This window comes from Nomascus leucogenys, chromosome 2 (assembly GCF_006542625.1).
Source record: "Nomascus leucogenys isolate Asia chromosome 2, Asia_NLE_v1, whole genome shotgun sequence".
In the NCBI taxonomy this organism is placed as follows: domain Eukaryota; kingdom Metazoa; phylum Chordata; class Mammalia; order Primates; family Hylobatidae; genus Nomascus; species Nomascus leucogenys.
The window spans coordinates 86,733,259-86,739,258 of record NC_044382.1 but is presented as its reverse complement, the minus strand read 5'-3'; positions in this window follow the sequence as shown (position 1 = coordinate 86,739,258).

Genomic DNA, 6,000 nt, shown 5'->3' with positions numbered 1-6,000 from the left:
GTGACCTAAACACCTCTTTAAGGTTCCACATCCCAGTACCATCACAACGACAATTACATTTCAGCATGAGTTTTAGAGGGGACAAACATTAAAATCATAGCACAAGTATTGTAAACAATTCCCTGCACTTTTTTTTGCCTTATAGTATTTGCATATCTACTGCCTCCATCAAACCATTTATATGGTTACAAACATGTAGGTCGGGGTGTTTATGTCGTGGAGATGTTTAGGAACAGATATTTCTTTTGTGTACCTTCATTTTTCTATGTGTTAGAACAGGAAGGGTTAGATTCTCCTTAAAAGACTCTGTCTGGACGAGGACTACGGTTAGTTTGTTTGTTTGTTTATTTGAGACGGAGTCTCGCTCTGTTGCCCAGGCTGGAGTGCAGTGGCATGATCTCCGCTCACTGCAAGCTCTGCCTCCCAGGTTCACGCCATTCTCCTGCCTCGCCTCAGCCTCCCAAGTAGCTGGGACTACAGGCGCCCGCCACCACGCCTGGCATTATTTTTTGCATTTTTAGTAGAGACAGGGTTTCACTGTGTTAGCCAGGATGGTCTCGATCTCCTGACCTAGTGATCCGTCCACCTCGGCCTCGCAAACTGCTGGGATTACAGGTGTGAGCCACCGCGCCCAGCCAAGGAGGACTACTCTTTTGTCAATGTTTGTGGAATCTTATTTTCTTTGTGATGGATTAGGAATACATAACATATGAAGCATTTTCTGTTTAAGATTTAAGTGTTTTCTACTTAGTCTACCACAGGTTAAATAAACATTCCTGTGAACAAGCTCTTTAAAACATTTATATTTTCTCCTTCCCACATACCTCAGCAAATCTTAATTAGTGTCATTTGCTTCAAAATATGTCCAGTTCATTTCCAGGCTGCCAAGGCAGAGTCAGAGTTCAAGTTGCCATATGTTGATGGGAACAGGTCAACAACACTCTTCCCTGTCCAGAAGACATCTTCCTTGGTCCCTGAGCATTTGATAAAACCCACTTTCCCCATTTGCTCTGTAAATCCACTTCATCTGTACTATCTCCTCTTGGAACCAGGTATCTTTGGAACAGAAAACCAGGAAAACAATCATGAGTGGCTGATGTCCTCCAGTCTTGCTTACTGACCAAAATATCAGCTACTTCATGGGATTCATCTATGAGCCTTACTATGTCATGTACCATAGAAAATTACACTTAATAGTCTCTAGGCCCCTTCTTAGGATGTTGTTAGTTATTTCTATGACACAAATGCAAGAAATAACCAGAACACTAGCAATGCAGTATGACAGAATCAAGCAAATTTGGAACAAAATATCAGATTTTTAGTGTAAGCCAACCAGTAAGTCATTCTCTTTCTTGCTTCCTTGATAGCAATGGAATGGGTTTTTCCTCTTCTACTTTTAGCCTCCTTTATGAAAAATGCCTTGGAATTATGGTCCTTTCATGGTTTTCCACAATGAATGTTGCTCCCTTCTGCCCTTTGTTTGGGAGAGATATTCTATCCACAACTGAATGAATATTGTTCTTTGTGGCTGGAAATGCAGAAAGTGAGATCTGGAAACTTGGCGTGGTGGGTACGGGGTGCACCACTTTGAGCCCCTTTTTAAGACCAAGGCATTTATTCCTAGAACTGCTGGAAGTGTTTGCTGAAAGCTCTTAACAAAATATCTCTCCAGGAATTGTCCTATGCCAAAGAGAGCTGCCTTGCCAAAAGTGACACTCCCTTCCAGGAGTCAGCCTGCATCCAGTGGCTGTCAAAGGGGGAACAACTCTGCAGGATCATCCAGGCCCCTGAGCTCTCTGTAGACCAGCTGAAGCGACCACATGGCCTCAACTTCTCCTTCCACCCATTCCCGTTTCCTGCCCTCCCTGCTCAGGGGTAACTCCAAGAGCACCCTCCAGTAAACCTCTTGCAAGAAACCTTCATCTCAGAGTCTATTTCCTGGGGAGCCTGACCTACGACACTCAGACTAAAAATGTTAGAAATAATATGAAGCAGCTTAAAGTGAGTCTTAAGTTCCCATATTTACTTTTTTGTCCTAGTAATATTACACTCATTGGGCTAAAATACAATGAAGAACTTTGAAGTGTTGAAGAACTTTGGGATATCAGTTGCAAAACAGAAAAAACATATTGAAGTGTATGAAACGATGTCAACAAATGAGAAATTCATTACGGAACATTCTTTTTTTTAACGAAAGCACCCAACTATCTCTTTAAAAATCAGAGTTGTGAAAAACATAAATTTTATCAATTAGAATATTATTATAAGAAATTCTGAAACAAAGAGCTGTCTTAGTACCTTGATATTTTTAGTGTTGCTTTAAAGTAGCGAATTGCCTATTATAATAAATGCTTAACGATTAAAGCAGCTACCTACCATGGTCAGCTAGGGTGGGGGGATGAAGGTGGAAGAAATCAGCTTCCAATGAGAAAACTAAGGCACCAAGAGACGTTTGTTTTAACAGTTTGCTCCACATGCACACCTTATCAGGACTGTAATTTAAAAACTTTTTCTCAAGTAGTTTATTATAACAACATTCAATGATGACTATCTCATTCAACACATAGTTATAACAAAAGTAATCACGACTGATTTCTTTTCAAGCACAATATATGCATCAAAATAGGCAATAGGCCTCTTTTTTCCTTAAAAACAAACCTTTACTGGAACTCTTTTTTTTTTTTTTTTTTTTTTGAGATGGAGTTCCGCTCTGTTGCCAGGCTGGTGTGCAGTGGCGCGATCTCAGTTCACTGCAACCTCTGCCTCCCAGGTTCAAGTGATTCTCCTGTCTCAGCCTCCTGAGTAGCTGAGATTACAGGCACACGCCACTATACCTGGCTAATTTTTGTATTTTTAGTAGAGACGGGGTTTCACCATGTTGGCCAGGATGGTCTCAATCTCCTGACCTCGTGATCTGCCCGCCTTGGCCTCCCAAAGTGCTGGGATTACAGGGGTGAGCCACCGCGCCTGGCTACTGGAACTCTTTGAAAATTCATTTATATAAGTTGTATCTCAAAACATTATAATAATGTTATATTATTATTATTATTATAAATAAAATCATACAACACCAGAGTATACAGAGTAAACAGTTAAAATTCCCTCCTCAGAGGTAATCACTGTTCTGTTCATTTTCAGATCCTTTTTTATGGGGGTCATAGTTATTCTGGGATCTATATACATACACAGCATGTCTTTCATTGTATTTTCTCTTGTATTCTTACATTAATAGGATCATTCAATTGTATTGTAACTTGTACTTGTTAACTTAAGGTTTTATTAAAATTCTTTTTAACCTATTAAATTCAAAATCACATTCTGGTATTCCCAACTACTATATTAAAATTAAATTTGATGCTACATTGACCCTAGGGATGTTAACTATTTTGAGGAATCAAATTGCTTATCTAAGTGAAACAAATTAACTATTTCAGTTTTCTAATATAAATTCTAATTTTTCTCAAAATGCAGAGAATTACATTTTCCCTTTTCTTTTCAGACTGATTCAGTTGAGCCTGACACCAAAAATAATTATTTTTTTAAATATCCAAGCAAAATTAAATCCAGTTCTAATCCTATTCTCAAAATGACCTTAATATTTTCTTTTTTGCCTTGGTATTACCCTGCCTCCTCCATAGATGTGTGTTAAAGGAAAGGCTGGAAGGGAAAAAACTAGTTTCAGGCACTCAATTTTTGCTTCTAGTTTCAGCCACTCAATTTTTGCTTATATTTGTTTTCAAATCCAAGTGGCCTTTCCTTTTCAGTAGCAAAGGTCCTCTCTCCTGCTCCATCACTGGTCTGTAAAGTAAATTGCAAAAAGCTACCAAAGTCTGGCTACATCCTCATAGCAACTGTTTAAACCCATTACTTTCTCTTTTAATCAAATCACTGTTGTGTCAAAATATACGATTCTCGCCATGAATCTCCCCAGCTTGTTACAGGTCACCGGTTGCACCTTGAAAATGTTTGCTCTGCTAAGCGTCTTCTCTCCAGCCTCCAGCTAAATTGCTCCACACCAAGCCTGATCATTTTTCTATACACATAGACCTCTAATTGATATAAACATAATGGCAATGAGAACCTGTACTTTACAAAGAGAGGAAAGGAAAATGCCTCATCAGTAAGTAGGTGAAGCATCATTTGGATGATGGCAAATGGGCATTTAGGCAGATATAAGCATTCATATCATATTAAGAAAAAAAAGGCAACCTCTGAAAATTCCTTATCCCTGAATTACTGAGAGATTTCAGCCTTTATTCTTTTCTGCTTTAAGAAATGTTTTATATAAAGCTGCCAGAGGGCCAGTAAGGAAAATAGTAATTATGTTTAAACCGCCAACACTTCACTAACATAAAATATTTGTACAGGCTCTTAAACATGAAGTTAAGTGCCAGAGGCTATTTTCATTGTTTAATGTATTAAGTAAATAAAAATGTATCTAAGATGTGGACGCACAATTAGTTTTGAGTTATTTATCCTGGAGTTTGTATGGTTTAGAAAAACTCCATCTTCTTGGCTGCTGCTGTCCTAATGTATTTAACTTCAGCCATCAGCTATGATTAAACACCTGCTGTTGTGGGGAAACAAAGCACACTAATCCAATATGTATTTCTGACATCTTAAATATCACCCAGTCCCCTGACATCAGGCACAGCTTTTCAGCGGGATGGAATTCCAGAGCATATTTTTCTAATTTATGGATGGACAATAAATCAAAATTAAGCCTTGGGCAATGAAATATACATCAGTGCAGAATGAACTGACTGCAAACGAGGACCCTGCACAACCGAGGGGAAAAGGATATATTAATGGAATCCTAAGCTGCAAACACTGAAGTGAAAATTAAGGAAGTTTATTTCACATTTTATCCTTATGAAAACAAAAGACAGAAAACGAAAAGTTTTCTGTTTTTTCATGCACAGCACCAGAGGAGCACGTTTACATTTTTTAAAAAGTGTTTCCAAATGCTGGTATGTGAGTGATTAAAAAATCTCCTCTGCTTTTTCTTATTTTCAATATTCAAGAGAGTTTGAAGGGCTTAGCATGGTTTCGGTGTTGCTTTTCTGGAAGAATGAACAAAGGCCATTGTTGACAGTCGTCAGCTTCTCCTGGGAGGGCAGCCTTCCTTCCATTCAGCTGGACTGGCTGGGCTGGGAGCCGTCCAGTGCTGAATGAATCTTCCTTGGACTGACCTCCAGCTATCCGGAACCTAGAGACAAGAAATGACCTGAGAGCTTTGTTCTCATCAACGGCCGTCAGGAACCTCATGTGTAGGGCCACTACCCTGCTCTGGCCACCTGGCTCCATCCACCCCAGACCCTGGGCTGAGGTCACGTTGGAGCTGCAGAGGTGGCTTATCCTTCTTGCCCTTGATGCTGCCAATCACCCTATGTCTTCAACAGAGCCTGCCAGGGCAACAACCATCATCTTTATCAGGGATAATGTTTTATGTCTATGAACATGTCATGGCTCTTAACAAATATTATCTCTTGAATCCTCACAGCATCTCTGTTATTGGAATAAGTGGCAAATATTTATTTAATTGCTAGAGACAGGAATACACAGCCATAGCAAAATTGAGAGCTTTGTCTTGGGCTGCATGAAAAATGGTGGAATCGGTGAAAGGATCCCTGCTGACTGGCTTACAGTTCTAGGTCTCGCCTAGACAGCAACCCCACCCCCAGCTGACCAGAAGTATCTTTAAGTTATTGTTCCTAATGCACTTGCATCTATAGAACAATTATTTCTGTAGATTCATATGTTACTGGCTTACTGACATATGGTATCTATTTATGGATAATTATTTATATAGACTTATGTTATTGAGAACGTTTAAAATTATTAAAATTAATATTAAAGGAGACGATGTCATTTGGGAATTTTTTCATGTATCTCAGAAAGAATATAAGGTTCCTGGTATTATATTTAAAAATTCTAAGTGGAAGAATGAGTGATTTTTAAAATTGATGTCCTTTGGCATCAGTAATTATTGGGGCTGAT